General features: G+C 40.8%; 1 protein-coding gene across 3 annotated transcripts in view; it reads right to left on the bottom strand.

Moving 5' to 3' along the window:
* Window positions 1–24,025, bottom strand: part of GPM6A (glycoprotein M6A) — a 197,719-nt gene that overhangs the window by 103,073 nt on the left and 70,621 nt on the right. The gene's annotated exons all lie outside the window — the stretch shown is intronic.

The following is a 24,025-nucleotide window of genomic DNA, read 5'->3' as shown; positions in this document are numbered from 1 at the left end:
GTAAGAAAAAACTAAATGAGCACTATGGATAATTATAACAACTGTTTTCTACAGTGTTCTGAAACAAATAAGAGCAAAGAAGATTTTCCAAGCTGAAGCACTCTCTACTTTTCATTTAACAACCTCTTCAGCATCAATGTGCTGTCCTACACTTCCATTGTTAACATCTGCAGATGGATTGTTCTGATATAAATAATTCAGCTTAAAAACATCATAGTGGAACATGAACTCGACACTGGCATAAAGCCAATCCCACAATCATATGAATAAAATATATTAACATATCACTGTTTCGACGCACAGCCATATCATCAGAAACCCTGGCGATACCTCCTACCAATCCAGAAAGATATATTTCACACATTATATGCAATTATACACAGAGCAGTCAGTGTGGTATAGTGGTTAAGAGTATGAGCTTAGAATCACCAGTCCAATTCCAACCTCAGCTGTGAACTCATTGGGTTGCTGTAGGCAAAGCACTATCTCTCAGCTGCAAGATAGGTCAGGATTATCAACCCTATCTTACCAAAGTGTGATAAGGATAACTGACTTAATGCACATGAAGTTCACAAACTCAGTCTGTGGCACCTCTGGTCAAAAAGGCTCCAATAATAGGTGATGGGAAAGACCTGTCTCTGCCAGAGTCCCTGAAAAACAACTGCCAGTAATGTTGGGCAAGATGAACAAATAGTCTGACCAGGCATTCCTATGCTATATAAAAGGTTATTATTAGTAACTATCACTGATATTCCCAATCTCTGTGTATTATTAGGTGGCAAAAGCTGAACTCTTACAAATATGATGGTAGAAAAGAAAGTTATTTTATTTTATTTTTGTCCAATCATTCTTTTCAATGAAAGTAGTTCTTACTGCAGGATCACTCAACCAGGAAATCAACCAATTAACATTCTAAGGAACTTGTGGTAGCAAAATGAATTAAGTAGCACTCTGCCTCATCATCACTTTCTCCTGGTAGGTGGGGGAAAAATAGACGTTAAATTGCTTTGATTAAAACCCAGGTGGAAAAGGTGTGTCATGCCCAGGAAAATGTAGCATACAGATCGAAGAACATAGCCATTGGCAGAAATCAATTAAAGTGCAAAGCATTAACATGTGAGATAAATCTCTCACTTGTCTGTAATGTATTTGTTGGTGGACAATGAAGGAAGCTGAGCAATATGTAAAACTAAATATAAAAGTGAATTCCAATACGAATATTCCCAAAATTGGAAACAATTAGCATGAGTGTTGTTAAATCAGGACAAGAGGCTAGGTAATATGTTTTAAAGATGCACCCATGTGGAAGGCGCAGCATTATTTGCTTTTATTTATTTTAAAAACAGATAAATCACCCATAATCCAAAACAGATTTCAGGGCAAATAATGCAAATAAATTTTAGATTACAAAAACACTATCACACAAACCAACAACACAATCAGATTATAGGATTTTTGTTTTACTTAGCAAATCCAAATAAAGCAGCTCAATGAACAACAATAAAAGTGATGCAAGCGGAACACAAGCAGACGTGTGGTGGCTCTCCACATGTGTCTGCTAGGTAGAAGTCCTGGAAGCGTGCACAATACAATTAGTTCCTGGGGGAACATGTTCTGAGAGGACAAGTTCACTTCTCTGATGGCAATCTAGTTGTCCTGGAGATTCTGAGAGAGTCAAAGAGGTTGGGGGATCAGGCCTTCATGGACATGTTAGCATCATCAAACTCCTAGGGTGAAATCTCCTCTGTTTTCATAGAGAAGGAGGGTAATGGGCAAAGAGGGTGTCCCTCTCTGAAAAGAGGAAGAAGCAAATGATCACTTAGAAAGGACTTGGTCTTTGGAGAAAGGGGCAAAGAGATGTTCTCTCATGCTGAGGATAATCCCAGGGGATTTCCTGGTAGTAGTTGATTTGATAATAAGGGACATAGCTAGATTTGTGATGGGCATGGTGACTGCTTGGTGCGGAAGTTGTGGGTGTCATGCATCATCTAGATAGCCTATTAGATGAATCTGGGCAGGAGTCAGGGGTTGTGGTGCATGTTGGCACCAAAGACATGAAGAGATGTAGTCTTGCAGTCCTGGAAGCAAACTTTAGATTGTGAAGTAGAAGGTTTAAAGACAGGTGATTTATGGTTAGCTCTCTCTCTCTCTCTGTTTTGCTGTTGTTGTTCTTATATTCATTACCTGCCCTGTACCAGCAGGTCCCAGGGCAGGCTACAAAAATTCTGTATTAAAAACAGACAAAGCAGATGACTACAGTTCAATACTCTAGACAGGTAGGCAAAGCTGAGGAGCCCTAGTACTTGGCTGGGAGAGTGCTGTTGGGAGGAAGAGTTTCAGAACAAACTGAGCCTGGACAAAAGGGTCAGACTCCACTTGAACCAGAGTGGAATTAGATTGCTGGTGCTTAAAATCAAGAAGGTAGCAGAACAGCAGTTAAAGTGATCCCTGGAAGAAAGCCAACAAGAGCTGAGGAGCATTCAGTTCAGGATGAATCATCCCAAAGGGATGAGAGTGAAAATTATCAACATCATTATTTACTACTACTACTACTACTAAATCACCCTCCCTCCAGAGCTTGCAGGGCAGTATAAAATACAATAAAAATCTAAACATCTGAAAAATTAAAATCTGTTATATTCCATTAACTAATCAGCACACTCAGTTTCCAAGTACCAAACCATTGGCAGCACTACTACCAAAGCCTCCCATATCGATTTCAGGGCCTGGGAAGGGGCATACGAAACAAGACACTCCATCGGGTTTCTCAAGCTAGGGGTAAACTGTAAGGAGGCAAACTTTGCTGCTGACACAAAATTCCTTGGGATGGCAAAAACAAACCAGGATTGTGAGAAGGTCCAAAATGATTTCCAAAATGGCTGAAAGTGAATTAAAATGACAAACGCAGTTCATTGTAATCAAGAGTGCACATTGAGGCCACATAAAATATTGTTATGAGTTTGGGGGTGCCAGCCTCCCTTAAATTCCTAGATCTGGTAAGTGCTAGAATTTAATCAAGCCTCCTGAGCCCCTGGATCCAGCAAGGGTTAAAATATAAGCTCAGCCAGTTCCCTGATGAGGCAATCGCCTGTGAGATGAGCCATTAAGAAAACAAAGGAAAGGTAATAACCTATTGAGAAAGCCAAGGAGAGGGGGCTCTGTGCCTGATGGCAAAAAGATGGGGTCCTTCCTCCAGCTCAGAGTTTGTTAGGAAGGGGTTAGATGTGATGTGATTTAAAGGGGGAAAGGTTGCAGGTTGGTAAGGGCAGCAAACTAGACAGAGAGGCAGAGCATGTTGGATTACTTCTGTTTAAATCCAAGGCTGCAGCTATAGGTAAAACAAGATCCTCTTGGGGTGCTTGCCCCCCCTCCATTGTAGGCTCAGGTTGTACATATGTGTAAATAAACCATATATCATAGACATCACAGTCTTCGCTGTGTCTCATTTCCTAAAGGAAACCTGGGTAAGTACCTGGAACCCCTGGAATCTCACACCGCTTGGAGACTGGGGTGGCATGCAACAATACTAACTTGTATTTGAACTGATGCTTGACCGACCAAGAAAGACAGAGCAGCTGTGACTTTGCTCTCATTTCTATTGTCCTTCTTCCTTGTTTTGCTTCTCCTTTCGCCAGTGATAAATCTGTACAGCTGTACTACCTGTTATCAAGCTATTATGTTACTAATCATTTATTGAGCACTCTTAATGTGGAATGTGCTCTACCGGCTTGAGTTTGTTTCCATAGAAACTCAGTAAGTTTTACTGCTATACATATTTCACAGGCAGGAAATAGAAAAAGCTAAGGTGTACCCAAAGCCACCAGATCCAACTCATGGCCAAGCAGGGATCTGAATTCAGGTTCAAGTTGAACCATTTCCCCCCTTGGTTACTGTTCAATCTGCCTGCCCCACTTGCACCTAGCTGAAGCCACGTTCCCTTGGTCAACAACATATTGTTAACACTAAGCAACTAATTACATGTTGCATTAATAACATGATAAACAATCGTATCGGTACTGTATTTATTTATTTTTACAATTTCAGTATCAGGCATAGTGGGGAAGCAATTGTCATTAGTAAAATTTGATGACCTAAAGAAATGCAATTAAAATGAATGAAAATGTGAAATATAGATGGCTATGCAATTGTTTCCAGCCTAATCTATGATTTAGTTTTACTAAACAAAGCTAGGTTTTAACATATTTAATACTAATAACTTCAAATACAGACAGAAAGAGACTTAAACCCAGCTACTTTGGTTTAACAAATTTTCTATTTGAGTTATTTCTGTTATTGTGCATTTAGCAAAATAAACAATGCATTGTTTTTCAGCTCACTTTAACTTGACTCCTGTTGGAAAGCTGTCTTGCTATCTGACTCCAACCACAGTTTGAGATAAATCTGCAAGAAAGCATCTAAAAAGCATTGCCGGGGGCTAGTTGTGTTCACAGAGAGGGTTCAAAGGTTGCAGAGGCTTAGTACATGAGGATTAAAATATATGCCATCCCCAGTTCTCTTTTAATATTTATGAAGCCTTCATAGAACAGAAATGCAACCTAATTGCTTAATTCTTAGTGACAACAGTCATTCAGGCAGCCTGATCAGTTGCAGGCTCAAAGACTACAGAGATCTGCCAAAGAATGGTCACAGCTCCAGCAGATGGCTCTGCTATAAACTGCTTGTTCTTCTCCCACACATGGAGTGGGGTGGGGGAGGGATGGGGCATGCTTGTGATATCAGCATGTCAGTCAATTTGCTTAGCCCAAGTTTGAACTTAACCTCATGAATAGTGGAATTAGGGCATTTGTGCTCTGTTGCCCAAACGACAGGCAGCCAAAGTAACTCTTTACAACCCTGTGTCTCAGATAGCACACTCATGTTTGTGTACAAATCAACAAACAGTACTTTTTAAAAGCCGTTTTTTGTCATCCGCCACAGGATAACAATGGAGGAGCAGAGGATTAGATTAGGGAAATGTGCTTTTTTAGATTATCCATTTTTAGAGAATGCTACAACATGTAGCTTTTTCCCCCGCTTGAGAATTCTATCCAAGCCTGGTTGATTGTGATATAAGCATTTGCAGCCATTACTGTCTAATATTTATTTGTGGTGGAGAGTTTAAAGTTTAAACAGTAGTTGTTGCACTGATCCTGTACATGCTCCCTAGCATGTCACATCTTAATGTGACGTATGGGGAAGATCCAATGACTGCTTTTACAACTGCTAACAAGTGCCAGGTTTTATTCACAGTCAATAGCCTTATTCAGACATTCAAAGAATACATGGCATTGCGGGGCGCTCCCCATATACAACAGGGTTAGCACTGCCTTTCCTATGATCTTTCTGAAACCCACAAACCACCACTGCTATAACCCAGTTTTCTCATGTCCCCCAAACTCGTATTCAATATATCATCTCTTATTTAGAGACTCCACACCATCTCCAGAACTGACCAATCATCTCTGGACAGCACAGCTAATCACATTAATCAGGGTGAAATCATATTTTAAATAGAAAACTGAAAAACCTTTCCAGTACATGTTACATGGCTCAGGGCTAGACAGCTTTGCGCCTCCTCTTTTTGTGTGTGTGTTCTCCTTCCCCCCCCCCCTTGATTATACCTTTTCCTATTGGGGGTCCCTCAGGAATGCACTGAAAGGACTATAGAGTTTGGGCAGAGTCATGTACAACCCCTTTAGCCAGTCAGGTGCATGTATTTACACCTGAGCTGGCTCTTCTTTTCTGGGGCTGTGTTGGTTATTCCCAGTGGCACAGCCTTTCCTTCAGCCAGCCATCTGTAAGTGTGCATAGGATTGCAGCCTTACACTGCAGTCTTCATCATGTCTCCTGACATTCTTTGAATGTGTGACTAGAGCTAAAGGAGGAGCAGGTTTCAAACAAAGTAGCTCTCGTGCAATTCCAAATATAATATTTAAAAGCTAGATGAGCATGGGAGGTGTGGAGAGAGATTGGAAGCTTTTTTTATGTGATTCCTTTACAAAGATGCTACCTAAAATGGGCTCATACACACACAACAATGTGCGCATTTAATAAGCCTCAAGAGAGAAACAATAGCTTGCTTCTGTGTTTATGGAGAGGTGGTTCCATTATATTAGCTGCATGTAAGTGTGTCTTGTCCCATTTGCTGGGTTAATTTATTATTGAATTTATGACTCTCCAATTTCAGGAAGCTTTATTGCACTAGTCCGAAGAACCAAGTTATTAGTTTTCACTCTATTGTAAGATAAACTTTAATGTGCTAAACTGAATTACCTAAAAGTTACTGATCTGACACCCCCCCCGCCCCCACACAAAAAAACTAGTCGTCTAAGATGTTAAGAATCTTTTCTGTCATTTATATTAATGACTGGGATACTTCTCTTTCTTGTTACATCCGGGCCATTGCACAATTCATTGTCCCAGAAGGACTAGAAAACAGGCTTGTAAAATTATCTCTTTGGCAGTAAAGCCAAGCAATCTTGGTCTACAGCAGCACCTTATTCCTTTGCCCCCTTGCCAAGGTATGAAAGACCAATAATGGCAAGATTGTGATCTTTTTGAGTTGCAATGCCTGCAGATAATATGAAAAAATAAATATGCCCTGCTTAACATCCACAGGCAGGGGTGGGCCAGGGAATTTTGCTGCATGAGGTGAAGGGCAAGATGGTGCACAAATCCATTCCTTCTACAAACGTCTCTTAGATTAGCACTTGAGTCTTACTTCAACGCTGGTGATGGAACAGCTCCTGCTACACTTCAGAGCAGCAGGCTAGCTTTGGGGGTATGGGCCATATCAATGTGGTACATACAGAGCTGCCTGAGTTGGCTGTCTAAAGATAGCATTAGTGGCCAGCAGGGCAGTGCGGATGAGGCTCCCCACTACTTTGCCCCTCCTCTTCTCAATAACTGGTAGTGATGCACACCACTGGGGATGCAGGTGAGCAATGGCATGCTGCCACAGTGGCTGCTATTGAAAGGTAGGGCTGTCCTGGCAAAAGGTAAGGCCATACCGTAATGATGAAATATTATGAGGGCAGGAACACAGAGGGTAAATAAACCAAAAGCAAGGTGTACAACTCAGAAAGAGAGATGCTGTTAAATCAAATACTAAAGCTATATCTCACCTCTGTGTGGCTAACACACAAGCCACATTAAAATCCTGGGCAAGGTCCCCCCCACCCACCCACAGGCTATGCAGCCTCACACAGTCCTCATGTGATGACTCATTGATACATTATTCATTGATTGGTGGGGCTTCTAGGGAAAAGGCTGTGATGAGATAAATGCATCCTGCATTCATATGTCCTGCAGGAGTGCCAGCTTGGCCCCACAACTGTGGGTGCCTGGGGCCATGGGTGCCATGGCCCTTTCATGGGGAATTTTGTGGGTGCTCAGCCACCCAGGGCCCCAGGGAGTTGGCACCTATGGCATCCTGTCCACACTGCCCTGTCTCTCTTGCAATGTCCATGTGGGATTTGGGGCAGACCCACCTCATACATTTAAAGCACATCCAATGCACATTTAAAGCATGTAACTTCCCCCATAGAATTCTGGGGACTGTGGTTTGTTAAGGGTGCTGGGAATTGCAGCTCTGTGAGAGGGAAACTACTCTCCCCAATATTCTTAGGGTGAGTCATGTGCTTTAAATGTGTGTTAGATGTACCATGCTTTAAATATACGGTGTGGATCTGATTGGTTAGAGATTCTTGATGGTTAAGCAGAGGTAGTTTTTACATTATGTGTGTGTTTTTACTGGTTTGATGCACACAGATTAGTAATGTGTAAATAAGGCAGATTTCTTTGTTAGTATAAGCCTGAAAGCAATGATGCAGTCAATGGTTACAATTATACGAGATTTGAGAAAGGGGGAGGATGTGCGACAATAATGGAAGGTGATATGTTGGAAACACAGGCAATGCAGATGGCAGACAGTAGTGCACAGCTGTTTAACAGAGGGTGGGGGAACACCCTGCATCCAAACAAGGAAAAAGGTCTGGGAAATAATACTCCAAATGTCCACAGCGGCTTCTCTGGTGCCTTTATTTTTTAATGACTGGGATGGGAGAGAAAGATCTATCCTGATTGACCTAATAATAATAATAATAATAAAATAAATGCAGCTGACCTAAAGGGCTTGCTTGCTATTCAGTTCTAATCATATAACTGCTGACTAGCAAAACAGTTCCATAAACTCAACACAGATTATGGAAGAAATAAGCATTCTTTTGTTTTAAAAATATTACAAAAACTAGTGAAAGGAAGAACAATAATATCCATATTTAGATCTCCATATAATAGGTAATGCAAGGTATGTTATGCAAGATAGTTCATATCCTGACCTCCTATTTTAGAAGAAGAAGAAGAAGAAGAAGAAGAAGAAGAAGAAGAAGAAGAAGAAGAAGAAGAAGCAGCAGCAGCAGCAGCAGCAGCAGCAGCAGCAGCAGCAGCTACCATAGAGACTAGGTTAGACAGTAACAGTAGGATAACACCGTGCTCTGGTCCATGGGGTCACGAAGAGTCGGATACGACTAAACAATGAAATAACAACAACAACCTTCACAGATATAGGATTCTGGGTATCTCTAGTTGAAGGATCAAACCAGTAAAGGTGCTTAAGTCCTTCTTTAAGAGGTTTTTAAGGAGAGAAGGGATAGTTACCAAACAGGGATATTGCAGTGGTGAATTCCTTGCACTGTCAAGGGGTTGGACTACATGATCTCAGAGGTGCTTTCCACCTCTATAACAGAGACTAGGGCTTGCCAGTCAGAAGGTCGGTGGTTCGAATCCCAGCAAAGGGGTGAGCTCCCGTTGCTCAGTCCCTGCTCCTGCCAACCTAGCAGTTTGAAAGCACGTCAAAGTGCAAGTAGATAAATAGGTACCGCTCTGGTGGGAAGGTAAACAGTGTTTCTGTGCGCTGCTCTGGTTCGCCAGAAATGGCTTAGTCATGCTGGCCACATGACCCGGAAGCTGTACGCCGACTCCTTCAGCCAGTAAAGCGAGATGAGCGCCGCAACCCCAGAGTTATTCGCGACTGGACCTAACGGTCAGGGGTTCCTTTACCTTTACTTAAGTCAGTAAAAAATAGGCATGTTTAAATCCAATTTATGGATCATTTAACCCTCCATATATGAACAGTGTTAAGAGCAAGCAGCTAATGAGTGCTTCTTTAAATTAGCACTATTTGCAGTAGTTGTAATATTTTGCAGGGTCCTTCTCCAATACCTTAGTAGGTTTGGGGTTTGTAGTAGCCCGGCATCAAATCTGGTTACTGGCAGTCTAATTATAAAAACATTTCAGCCCTAGTCTTCATTCATTTGATTCACCAGCTTCTCGGGCATCTAGAGATCGTATTGAAATTCTTTATTTGTTTGCCTGCAAAATGTACCATTCTGCAAAAGGCTATAAAACAAAGCAATGTTCCAAATTTTATATGCAATCTTCGAAATTTCACAGTATTTTACAAATAGATTCTTGTTTGTCCATATCTCAACAAAGCATGGAGAGTTTAGGAACAAGTGATTAATGAGCCTATTTACTTCTATGAACTGAGCTGTAATAGAGTCATATCATTCAATACCAGGTGACAGCTCATCAAATGGAATAACTTTAATGTGAAATTGGGCATCAGGAGTATCTACTTCCCTAGTGGAAAAAGACACCACCTTTCTCTCTATATTCTAAGCACAGAATCATTGGGGCAGAGTGTTGTTAATGGAATGGAGACATTATTTTGTACAAGTCTGTTTTGCAAAATTCTAAGAATGAAAACCTTGTGTTGATGATTTCTTCTATTCAAAGAAAAATTGTTCTAAGCTGATTGTAAGGTAGATCAGGTGAGGGACACAGAGGAACAACACAGAGAGAAATGAAGGCTGGTTCATGCATGGTGCCAGCATCCAGGTAACATATGTCCTGCTTTTGTGTCTCTTCCCCTTTCATGTGTAAAACCTTTAATGTGAATCAGGGCCTACACATGTCAGTACCAATACAAGTAGGCCCTGTCCACATGGTCTATCTGCTGCAAAAAAGTGGGATGAATGGGAGTGGGGCCTTCTGACATGGATGTTTCAATACAGGCACCCTGGATTGTACTGTTGGCTCTGCATGGAGGTGCTGGAAGGCCCATGAACCTGGAACCCCCTCCTCAGCCCAACCATGTGTTACACATACACATTTAAAACAATATCCAATATGAGGTGGATACAAGGTAAAATAAGTTTGCTGCAAGACATTACAATTATGCAACATTTGTTGTTGTTGTTGGAGCATATGAAGTGCACACAGAAACATCTCAGTTCATTTCTATGGGGACTGCATGAATGTAGTACGTTGAGTTCAATTATTGACAACCCATTAACTTTTGTGTTTCATAACCATTCAAGCTCTCTCTCATCTGTATGGCAATGGAACTTTTAGGTAGAGGCATTTGAACACAGAGAACAGTTGCTTCCACAGAGCACCATTGTGGTATATGACAGTACAGTGGTACCTTGAGTTACAAATGCCTCAGGTTACAAACGCTTCAGGTTACAAACGCCACTAACCTGCAAGAGTTATCTTGAGTTGAGAACTTTGCCCCAGGATGAGAATGGAAATCCTGTGCCGGTGGCGCAGCAGCAGCAAGAGACCCCATTAGCGAAAGCCCGCCTCTAGTTAAGAACAGTTTCAGGTTAAGAACAGACTTTCAGAATGAATTAAGTTCGTAGCTAGAGGTACCACTGTATCTAGCATTTTGTTAGCTGGAAAGCCAACAATGGAAATTTCACAATGGGGCCTACAAATAGCCACATAGGGAACAAAACTTGGGAAGTGAAGATTCTGTAAGGCTTCCCCATCTCCTGTCTCTGCTGCCCCTCTGCTTCCAAAGTGAGAAAAGCAGACAAAATAGTAGAATTTGTCAGCCATCAAAGGGTGAGGGGGCATCATTGCAGCAATGACAACAGAGGGAAGGAAGAGGCTGGGTTTGCATAGGTCTAGGGACTGTGGTGGTTATAGGAAGGAAATGGGTGTGAACATGTAGAAGCCAATATATTTGCTGGGGACATTTGGGATGACATGCAATTAAGGGATTTGTGGTTACCTAGAAGGGAATGTAAGTGTTTGTGGTGCAGAAGCACCCAGAACTGGCTGGTTGTGCCATGTGCCTTGGTATTAGCACTCACCTTACAGCTAAAGACATGAACTTGTATGAAATGTTCTTAGAATGCATAGGAATATTTCACCCACATAATATGGTTAGAATAATTCCATTTGTTGCACCATGATGTAAATAAGAACAGAATTTATACCATTCTGTTGCCAAGAAAATGGCAGCTTTTCAAAGCCTAATGGGGAAAATGCTAAATATGTTTAAAGGGGGAAAATGAAACAAGTGATATTGTCTAAACAAAATAAAAATGCTTTCATATTCCCATAAACTGAATACACAATGGGGGGGGGGGGAATCTATACCCATTCATGTGGAAAATGGAGACAAATGAGGGGAAGTGTGGTCCCCTATGAAAAATTAATCTGGTCAGGGTAATCATGAAGTTACTGAGTATTTTCCCACCTGCTACTCTAATGCATAAACAAGTAGATATAAAAGCAATACTGTATTCTCATCCTACTGCCTTGATTTCAGAACACTGAAATCAAGATCGGTATCTGGATAAATATAAAATTGTTTTGTTTAATTCTGAACCTGTAAATTATTAAAAGTGATCCCAGTTTATTCAAACCACATTTTTGTAGATAACTACTGGTAGTTTTGTAGTTCCTGTCATTAAGCATTTCCATATAATGACAGAAGTGATTATGTTACCACCTACAACTTGGAATTTATGCTTTATCTAAGGGATGGGCTTTCTAACTATAGACAATGGATATGCCTTTGCCTACATAACAAAACCCATAACAAACCCATAATTTCTTGTCATTATCCATTATCTTTATTTCTATCCCTTTGCCCCTCCTAATTAATTCCCTCTTATCTTTACTAACTTCCATCCTCAGCCCTGATATTATTAATTTCTACCCTTTCCTTCCTAATATGTATGGCTTTTTGCCCCAGTCACCATGGACATTTCAGACTCTCCATGCTACTCCACAAAGTCTTGGAGAGAATTCATTTTTTAAAAAATTCAAATTCAAAAGAAATCATATAAATGATAGTATTTACCAGTCTAAGATTGCAGTCCAATCTACACACACTTATCTAACAGCATGCCCATCTGAGCATGGCAGGAATTACTCCTGAATGGGCATGGAAAAAAAGGAAGCACTTTAAGTGCATAAATATTTTTATTTCAAGCAGAAGACTTACAATATGCCTGTAGTTTTTATTCATTACAGTTTGCAAGGCTGCTTGAGCAAATGTGATAGATAGAAAGACAGAAAGTCACAGAACCATTACACTTACAATTTTCAAGATGTAAGCCAATCTAGCCTCAAATTAAATTTTATTTTCAAGTGGTGCAAAATATTAAGAATTGAAATTAAATTTTGTGCTGGGTTTTGTCCTCCATTGTAACCTGAGGTACAGTTAACTTTATCTCCCTGGGATTGTTTTATGAATCTCATACTTGGTCCCATTGACATTTTTGGCATGGCATACCTGGCTGTTATCATGAGCCTATTTTAAGTACAGTGGTACCTCGGGTTATGGTGCTGGAGGAGACTCTTGAGAGTCCCATGGACTGCAAGAAGATCAAACCTCTCCATTCTTAAGGAAATCAGCCCTGAGTGCTCACTGGAAGGACAGATCGTGAAGCTGAGGCTCCAATACTTTGGCCACCTCATGAGAAGAGAAGACTCCCTGGAAAAGACCTTGATGCTGGGAAAGATGGAGGGCACAAGAAGAAGGGGACGACAGAGGACAAGATGGTTCGACAGTGTTCTCGAAGCTACAAACATGAGTCTGACCAAACTGCGGGAGGCAGTGGAAGACAGGAATGCCTGGCTTGCTCTGGTCCATGGGGTCACAAAGAGTCGGACACGACTAAATGACTAAACACACACACACCTTGGGTTAAGAACTTAATTTGTTCCGGAGGTCCGTTCTTAACTTGAAACTGTTCTTAACCTGAGGTACCACTTTAGCTAATGGGGCCTCCCGCTGCCACCATGCGATTTCTGTTCTCATCCTGAAGCAAAGTTCTTAACCATAGGTACTATTTCTGGATTAGCGGAGTCTGTAACCTGAAGCATTTGTAACCTGAAGCGTCTGTAACCTGAAGTACCACTGTCTTTACAAAGGCTTGGTTTTGTGCGCTGAGGGGTTCTATTAACACTTTTTTTGTTGTATTTGAACACCAAACACCCCAACTGCAATTGCTTCTTTGACAATTAGATGGAAAAAGATTTAAAATGGAGGTTTCAGTTAACACTTTAATGTTATAAAGTACTATATTATCCTGCAATGTCCTTCCCAATGGCCAAGATCCTTCAGCCAAAGTCCTCCAGGACATAAAGTTCATAGCTTGCCATTTTTGCCATTTTATCACTTCATGTTGGTTCCTACTGGAAAATAGTGATGAAATGAATTTTAATTGCTGGTTTCTTTTCATTCCCCCCCCCCCTTATTTGATTTCATTATATAAAAAAGAAAAAATAGTAATGGCAAGTATTCTGTAATTAAAGCCTCTGGAGCATTTCAATAGAAACAAAAATTTATAGAGGACAATTCAGAATGGTAAAGTACCCCTAGACTGTTAAGTCCAGTCAAATGTGACCATGGGGTGCAGCACTCATCTCACATTCAGGCCAAGGGAGCCGGTGTTTGTCTACAGCTTTCCGGGTCATGTGGCCAGCATAACTAAACCGCTTCTGGCACAACGGGACACCATGATGGAAGCCAGAGTGCACAGAAACGCTGTTTACCTTCCTGTCGCAATGGTACCTATTTATCTACTTGCACTGGTGTGCTTTTGAACTGCTAGCTCCAGCAGGAGCTGCGACAGAGCACTGGGAGCTCACTTTCTATTGGCAACCCCAAGAAGCTCAGTGGTTTAGACCACAGCACCACCTGCTCCCTTATTCAGAATGGTCATTCAAGGGACAAGTTACCACTAATCCTGCTGCCCATATCAATGGGAAACAATAAAATGGGTGGAACCTGTAATGAGTGTTTCCTTTTAAGAGCACTGGTTCCCTGAAAAACCCCAATAACGCTTTGTCTGTCAGCACTGGACAGGAAAGTGCAGCAATTGTGTTTTATTATAAATACATAACTACAAATCAGGTCTGAGAAAACATGGAAGAAGAACTCAGAAAATACTGGCTTGCAACAGCTTGATGACGTCATGTAAATTGAATAGGAATTCCAAAGAAAAGGGCAGCTGCCCATATCAAATTTCTTTTGAAACGCAACTTACGTAAGTTTCAAATGTCACTTTCCATGTAACAATGGAGTTGCTATTAAGTACAAAGTCCCCACATGAATTCAGAACTAGCTGTGCAGTCCTTTGGATCTTTGCCTCTATCCAGGATTCTATGAACCTATTTATGTGGAGATTCCTCTGTCTCAAAACACAGAAGATTGGACAAGATGGCCTGCAGGTATCTTGCTGTTTTACACTTCTATTAATAGAGTTTGCATCATCTGGTATCCTGTTTGGAGCCTGTGCCAAACTGATAACTCTCTTAATAATTGTCAACGGAATTCCATTTCCACCCACTCTAGCTCAATCAACACTGAATAACTTAAGCAGCAAATCGGGAGCCGTTCCACTTGATCTTTACACACAAAAATAATAGTTGGTGAATGTGTCATTGATGGGACAAACTGCAAATCATTCAGGAATAATGCATGCACATTTTTCTCACTGTAAATGAAACAGAAAATTATAGACCAGTAATACTCAATAAATTCCATAAGGAATATATAGGGATATAGTAAGTTGACTTCTTTGAAGCTTGATCTATCTACATTATGACTGACATTACACTGGCAGCAGCTCTCCAGGTTTTTTGACAGGAGTCTATTTCCGGTCTTACTTGCACATGCTGGGTATTGAACATGGGACATAATACTATATGCTACATATATAGCTTTAAACTGGCATATATTATTTAGCTAAAAGAAGGACACATATTTTAAATAATTAAATTTGCTTCCCCACTGAATGCTGTTTTGCCTTTCTCTTTATCCAAAATGGCATTAGGCAGATAACTAGTTGAGGTATTTCATCAGCTGCTAAAACATCACCTCATTGAATGTTTAATTTTTACTACAGCAGAATAGATAATTGATCTGGCAGGGAACCTCTCTGCCCTCAAGCAGTGCATTAAACTAACAAGAACCATCCTTGTGCTGTTTAATGTTGAACTCAAACAATGCTGTTGTGCCCAAGTCCAAACCTAGCCAAGTGATGAAAAAGAACCTCATTAAATTCATTCATTATTTGGTAATGAAACAGAGGGTTGTATCCAGAGAAGCTTCCTCTGATGGAGTAAGCTTTTCTGCTGGATGACGAGTCGTCTTCTACTAGGGGGAAGATTCTCTGGAGCCAAACCAGAATGTAGTCTGTAGAAAAGTATATATGAACTAAACACGAATCTAAAATTAAGGTTTTTGAGGACCACATGACATACATATTTCCACCAATTTTCTTTTTCTTTTAAAGCTACAACAACCATGGAAATGGGATTAAGCAGACCTCAGCACCACCAGAAATATGTACAAACACACGGCGTTCCACAGTTGCTTTTTCTTTAAAAAGCAAGAACCAAGTTAGAGGGAAGTAACATGCAACTGAGTTTAACATCTAGCTCAGCCCTCAAAAAACACCAAACTGGTCTAATTCCAATGCTCCAAAAGACCAGACAGAACAGTTAAATACTTAATTGCCATTCCACACATCATGAAAGGCAAATCTGGGCTTGCCAACAAGTGTATGTTCTACAGGGAGATATTGAGTGTGCTATCATGAGGCATGTGTCACTAAACATGCGATGGTCACATTCACACTTATAGCAAGTGTGTTAGTGTACACTTAAAATAAAATAACACATAAAAAGATAAACACCCATGAAGTCCTCTGAATTAATGAATATAAACTATTTCATTATTGCTGCACAATACACACCTTCCACTGGAAGCAACAGAAGCAGTTGGAAGCAATGGGAAGTAAAGAAGGAAAAGTATACACAAGTAGCCAACAGTTGCAGGGGGGTCAGGCAGGACAAAGCTCAGGCTTGCAAGAGAGGTTAAAATTAACAAAAGAGGTTTCTTCAGCTATGTTCAAAGCAAGAGAAGACAAAGAAATTCTAATGGGTGACAGAGTGAAGGTGGAACTGCTCAACACCTTCTTTGCCTCTGTCTTCACCCAAAAGGATAGCAGTGCCAACCAGGGGATAACAGAATAAACAACGTAAGGAGGGACCTACAGCCCAAGATAGGAAAAGAGACTGTACAGGAATTAAATGAATTCAAATATGCAGGACCCTATGAGCTGCACTCAAGGGTACTAAAGAACATTGCAGATGTAATCTCAGAGCCTTTTGTCTATAAACTTTGAGACTTCTTGGAGAACAGGGGAGAGCCCTGCAGGCTGGAGGCAGGCAAATGTTGCCCCCACCTCCAACAAAAAGGGGGGAACCCAGGTAACTACCAACTGGTCAGCTTAACATCAATACCAAGGTCCTAGAACAGATAATTAAACAGTTGGTCTGAAAGCATTTCGGAAATGATGCTGTGATTACTGACCCATAAAGGGTTCCTTAGAAACAAGTCTTTCCAGCCAAATCTCATTCTTTTTTCGAGAGAGTTTTGTTTTCTCCTGCACTGGTGGGTATGACCCAAACTAATGGCTTCAAGTTACAAGAATGGAGATTCCAACCAAACACCAGTAAGAACTTTCTGGGAGTAAGAGCTGTTTGACAGTGAAACAGACTCCCTCAAAAGGTAGTGGACTCTCCTTCCTTGGAGGTTTCTAAGCAGAGGTTGGATGGCCACCTGTCATGGATGCTTTAGTTGAGATCCCTGCATTGTAGGGGGTTGGGCTAGATGACCCTCAGGGTCCCTTCCAACTCTACAAATCTATGATGCTATGACTACATACCGCCTGCACTCACTGCTAATGTGCTACTGGACCAAATTTAAGAATTTGCTGTTACTGTATAAAGCCCTAACCACTTGGGCCCAGGATATCTGAGACCTCCTTTGCCCATTCACTGTGGTTATCTGTGGGAGAACCTCTTGTGGTATCACATGCACCAGAGGATCATTTCATGGCAACTTGGACCACATCCTTCAGTGCAGCGGCACCCACCTTGTAAAACATATTGCCCATTGAAATTAGACAGGCTCCATCATTATACACATTTTTGATGGATGCTGAAAATTCTGGGGAGGAATTCAGCTCCACACTGTTCCTATTGTTCCATCAGTACAAGCATTTCATTTTTCATGATAGAATGACCTCCCCTCTTCTTTGCCCTGTGCAATACACTGGGGGTTCTCCAAACCTCCATAAGCTGATTTTGGAGCAGGGGAGGGGCTGTTCCATTGCATTACCAGCACTCATTGAATCTAGCCCTCTATTTCCCATAGGCTTCCAAGAAGGATGAATTGACTTATAGACAGTTATCAGAACTGTTACTATCTATCCTATTCAATCTAAATTTATTGTTATATACGGTTATGTTTGCTCATGTTTAGCTGCCTATATGTTTTCCAAATAAATAAATGATTCCAGGAACAGAGGCAGCATGCCTCTGAATACCAATTGCTATTAAACACTGGGAGAGGGATATTCCCTTCCTGCCCTACTTGTGGATTCCCATGGGCACCTAACTGGCCACTGTAGGAAACAGAATGCTGGCGAAGGCAAGGCTTTATCCAGAATATTTTGTCTTATGGTTTTCTGCTTGCATCTGCTTTCAGAGTTGGAAGGGTCATCTAGTCCAACCCTCTGCTATGCAGGAATATGCAGCTGGGATTGAACCTGCAACCTTGGCATTATCAACACCATGTTTTAGCCAGCTGAGCTTAGGATAGCTAAGGCATTCAGTTCTGAAAAACCTACCCCAGAATTTCCCAAATAGGCCAACAAATATAATCAAATATTCCCATTTGCTAAGAAAATTGCTGCTAGCAATAAGAAAACTTGCATAATTTTACATACTTCAAGTTTAGCAGCCTGCTTTTATTACTGTGCTTGTTACCCCTTGCAAAATTTCGTATCACCTGCAGGAGATTATGAACACTATAGTTGGTTTTCTAATTAGGTAATATCTTATATATTTGTTTGGTTGGTTTACAATGAATGTCCAAAATACTGAGACATAAGGGAATGTTGACAATTCCACACACATTTAGGGGGTTCTGAAAATACATAATATACAGTAGAATTAATGTTTCAGGTACCAATTGTCTCAATGAGATTTGGGATTTATGAGATTTGTGCTTCCCACAGGGATATGGTTGGCCACTGTGAGAACAGGATGCTGGACTTGATGGGCCATTGACCTTATCCAACAGGTGCTTCTTATATTATTGTGGAAACAGAAGATTCAAATCTATGTCCGGACTGGAGGACCTGACAATTACTGGGCTTTTTCCAACTCTCTCTTTTGCTTACAGGATTCTTCAGGCTCCCCTTAACCTGGTCTCCTAATAGGCCAGAGATAGACATAAGATAAAGAATGAGTTCAAAGTGTAATTCTAGCATTTGGATCCCACTTTTCAACCTGAACTCAGCAAATCAAATGATGGCAGAAGCCTTTCAATCTTGCTTTCTTCTCTTCAAACTGGAAAAGCATCCCACAGCTAGAGAAGTATTCAGAAATGGGGAGGAGGCAGTGGCAGCAACAGCAAGTGGCAAAGCCAACAGGGAACAGTAAGCAAAACTCAAGGGGCTTCAGCCAGAATTTAATTTGCTGGTATCTCTGACAGTTCGGCTTTGAAGTCTGGCTTGGAGCAATGTGAATAGGCTCTGAGCTCACTTTTTAGCTTGTGCCTGACTCAGTGTCCAGCTCCTGAACATTCTGCTACTGATACATTAAGCATATACATGCTTCTCTGCTACAATTCAATGTTTCTTTTTCATCCTCTATTTCCTCCTCACCTTACTGCAAAGCCCTATACAATGTGTTACCAGACAGAACTATCACAACCCACTAGGAGCTCAGTAAAACTCCTATTTTTATTTTTCATTTTTTAAAAAATAAATAAATCATTTGAGACTGAAAAACAGGATGCTTCTACTTGAAACTGCATTTGATGTTTGCTTTAAGCTAACACAAGGAAGTCACCAGACAGGAAGACTCTGGGGATGCCACCATCATGTCCCAAGAGTTTCTGGCACCCAGACAGGGGTGGCTCAAGATATTTTGCTGCTTGAAACAACATATAAAATAACACCCCTCTCACATACACACACATCCTGCATACAGAAACTAACCAGACTGACAGCTGCATCTTGCTTCAACACTGATTGCAGGATAGCATCCTCCACCACATCTGAGGACAGCAAGCTGACTTACAAGTGTCCATGGCAGGCTGTGTAGCATACACAACTTTGGTGTCTAGCACCTCACTGGCACCACCCTCCCCCAGCAACAGCTGCCTAAGGCAGGTGTCTCTCTCTGCCTAATAGTAGAGCTGACTGTGCACTCTGGATATTCTTGATTGCCTGGACCCTCTGGACAATAAGAAGCATACTGGCTTCCCTGTGCTTTGGAAAGGATCCTGTAGCACTAGATCCCCATTTAGCCCTCTGGTTCCTCCCCTCCTTCACCACTCCTAAAGAGAGGAAGGCTTTGAGGAAAAACACCCTCCAACCCAATTCATATGCACACATACACCTGTTGGCAGCAAAAGAATGAGCAGCCCTTTGGCACCCACCTGAGATCCAAAGTAGACAACGCAATAAATGCATGACCACATTTGCATTATGTTTAAATCTTCAAAAGCAAACACAGCAGTTGCATGCAAGAGGATTCCGACTGGGACTGCAGTGTTGAAGGCAGGGTGTCATGTTAACCCTTTTGCCCTTGCCATCTTCCTGATGAAAATTGACACCACCTAAAGCTGCTTGATTGTCCTGGAAGGGAAGCTGCTATTTTCACCCAAAGTAGCTTCCCTCCCCTGTGTTGGGAGTTCTGCAAATGGATCAGAAGCCTCTGTAGCTGCAATATAGATAAGTTAAATAAATAAATTAAGATTACCAGATGCAGCCATGCATTTGATGTACCATTTACTTTGACCCAGAGTCTTGGAAAATGTGTTCCACTTGATACAATCTGAACCCTACCATGAATAATGGCAAAAAATATTTATCTCACTTCATCCTCACTCCATCAATGTCCCCTCCAAAATTTCATTCATGCTTGAGCCAATATTATTAATGAGCTTGCAAGTGAACTGGGAGCTGCAGCCAGAATTCTACCTAGTGGCTTCTTCTCTGCTGTGGCTTAGGAGAAAGAGGGAGAAGCGCAGCCCAGAAAGAAAAGTGTTTTCCCCTAATTTGAGTACTGAAGAGACCGATGTTTATTCAGATGGCTTGGAGAAGATCCAAAACAGCTGGATAATCAATCAGCTAGATTATAACATTATTCATGTATGGCTTCATGGACACAGGGCTTGACAGAAAGGTCTGCAAACTTAGATAATCAAGAATTTCATAGAAGTGGGAAATGGAGGCCAACTGTAAACGCTGCCAGAATTAGCATTTTCACAACAATCTTTCTTTTTGGCATTCATACACACTGTGCTAGAAATTGCTGAATGAATGTTCAATGAATAGCATCCTGCAAAGCAGATTTGAACTATTTCCATTTTTCAAGTACAAAAAAAAGCCAGGATTCAAACAAGGGTTTCTAATTTAAAGCCCTGTGTTATTGGCTTAACCCAGTGTTGCTTGCTCCACTTGAAGTTCAAAAAGTCACAGCAACTAACATTGAATTCTAGCAGAACACTAATAGAATAATAATAATAATAATAATAATAATAATAATAATAAAAATATTATTTATGTAGCATCTCCAAGTGTTGAAAGCACTTCACATGTATTATCTAGTTGCATTTGTTACAACAACACTGGAAAGCAGGCATTAAACAACCGTTGTGTCCTCCAGATGTTGTGAGACTACAACTCCCATCACCCATCCACTAGCCATGCTGGCTAGGACTGATGACAGCTGGTGTCCAACAACAATTTTGAGGGCAGCATACTGGCTACTCCTTCCATAAGGTAAGTTTTATTATCTCCCAGTTTTGAGGGCACCGGATCTGAGTGACGTCATAGCATAGGCAAGACCTGAACTGGGGATTTGGAGCCTCTTAGCCACTACTGTGGAATAGATTGTTACATTTCTGCCATTAGCTACAAACAGTATTTTCAATAGGAGGGCTACATATGCAAGCAATGGTCCCAAACTGAATTTAGAAATAGCACTGTCTATCTCACTAAATTCCAAATCTTCTACAGTACTTTTGTATGGGTGGTGATGTACCAATAAAATGATTGTTGAATAAATAAAATGCTATCTACTGCAACTATTTGCATTGTATCTGCAAAATACATCAGCATGAAACTATGCATTTCCATCATGGCTGCTAGCAACTTGCAGTGCTGTGTGCTATGCTATGCTGTGAAGAAGAGGCTCAAAGCATTCAGCTGGTGTGAAGAATGGAGGACTTTGTAGGCAGTGACACAATGTATGCTTCAATCGATTTTTGGGAAAGAGGAAGAGGGACAGTGAAGAAACAAACAATTCCAGTCAAGATGGCAGCATTTATATATATATAAAAAAGACACTTGTGTGATTCCATCACGAATTAACATCACGGAGCACTTTCTTAGGAAAAGCAACATATAACTCACTAGTCAAACCACAAGAGGTATATCATGCAAGATCAGGGATGTAGAAACGAACATGCACATACTGCTGTACAAAAACAGCTATTGAGCAAGGGTACAATGCTATTGCCTCTTTCAAGGCAAAGGAATAGCCCTTAAATGATATGTAGAGACCAGAGGAACGTAGTCTGTATTTGACTGCCATATAAACATCTTCCCAATTCACACCACAATTTTCATCTCCTTCCTCGGGATTCTGACTGCTGGTCAAGCAAAAAATTATAAGGACTGGACAAAGAGTTCCCCTGCCTTGCTCCCCAAACAACAGCCAGAGTAATGACCATCTTATTCTGCCTTCCAGATAGAATGAAATGAAATGAAATGTAACCTGTCAGTGTTTGTGATCACAGCTGAGCTCCACTAGAGAGAAAAGGCTTCTCTCACACATGGCATATTGTGCATGGAAAACATGTTAGATGTGACAATCACACTATTAATTACAGCATTTTGAGTGCCCACTGGCTATTTCAAATGGCTGTCATTGGAATAAAGACACAGCCACATATCTTGTTAATTATAAACATCTTCAGGTGTTGTTATGTTTTATGGAGATGTTCCCAGTTCTGGTTTATACTGCTTGCCTAGGCTTTCCATAAGTTTAGGTGGAACCTTTTTCACTGATTTTTTTCTATCTAAAGAACAATAACCGTATGCTAGTTCACCACTTAAATGAAAAATACTTTCCATAGGAGGTCTTCATGTGCAAGCAATGACCACAAAACAATTGTCTCAGAAAATGGCATTTATTGTGCCCACGCATGCACACACAAATGTTAATACGTTTTTTCATGCTGTGCTTCTGATTTTTCAATAACATACTTCATATGCAGATGATTACATTGCTTAAGCTTAAAGAGTAAGCAATCACGTATGCATCTACATTTAGCATCTGTAGTAGCTTTCAAAAGCATACTGTGATTTGGAAAAACATATGAATTCGTACGAAATATTACTGATAGAAATAAGCGTCTTTGCACACACATCCATTGCAATTAACTGTCTGGAGAGTTAGTAAACACTGGAAGGCTGTACACAGTCTAAGTGGGTCAGTTCTAATGAGAAAAGCATGACATCTACATGTAGCAAGGCAGATGGAACACAGACCAGAGAACTGGAATATGGAAACAACTGAGATATTATTTGTTTGCATGGAATTCGTAAACAAAAAACAAACCAAACCAAAAAACCATTGTAATCAGCTCCCAGAACCATCTTCAGCTATGGAAAAACTATTTTAAGATCTGTTATGCCTGTAAAGTACAGTGAGATGAGATGTGTTTGCATTATTATTCCACTGGTTATAACAAGTATCCTCTGATGTGCCTAAGTAATTCCAGAATGCTCAGAGCAACATAAAAAACACTGATGTAACAGCACAGGACTAAGGATGAGATGGTGGGGGAAAGAGGCTCTAAACAGTGGGAAAATGCGGAACTATCACCTGGCAATAAGAATAGTGTGTCCATTTAGAAAGGTGGCACATACTGAAGTCTGCAACAACATGCAATGTGCGCAAGAGATTATACATAAAATAAGACAAATACACAGCTCTGTTTTATTCAGAAACAAAAGAAGATGCACTATACATAATCAGAAATAAAAGAAACGTCAACCTGCAATCTTTCACATTTACAACCATTTTTCTCACTATACATCACAAAACAGAGGTCTTCCAACAGATAGCAAAAGAAAAGGGAGGGAAATATAGGCAGCACTATCCGAAATTTACAAAATATACGCAGAGTCTTTGTTCAGACTAGAAACCCATTCAAAGGTGTAAATAATGGTCACTTTGTTAGATTTCTAAATACAACTAGCTGCAAATGTGTGTGAGTGGCTCTCTCATAGTTCACACTGGGCTCCCTTGACCCAGCTAGACAACCGTGAAAACACGAAATAAATGAAGGTTAACAAAGACTGGTCTAGGAAGCAGTTAGCATTAAATGCTGGCAGTGTTAGTATTTTACATATAGGGCTGCACTGTGCATTCCTTACACGTGAAATATCTGTGAATTATTTGGAAAAATCTTTGCCACCTATCTTGTCGCAACAACAAAAATGGCTTTTAAAAATGGAGGGGGGGGATCTTTCCAACCATCTACACAAGAATTTTAATTACCATGCAGAGATAGAGAGAACAGAAAGACAACATCCCACTCTCACACACACAAACACCCAAG

Source organism: Podarcis pityusensis (assembly GCF_964106645.2).
Source record: "Podarcis pityusensis genome assembly, chromosome: 9".
NCBI lineage: Eukaryota > Metazoa > Chordata > Lepidosauria > Squamata > Lacertidae > Podarcis > Podarcis pityusensis.
The sequence above is the reverse complement of the archived record's forward strand: the minus strand, read 5'-3'. Positions and strand labels throughout refer to the sequence as shown.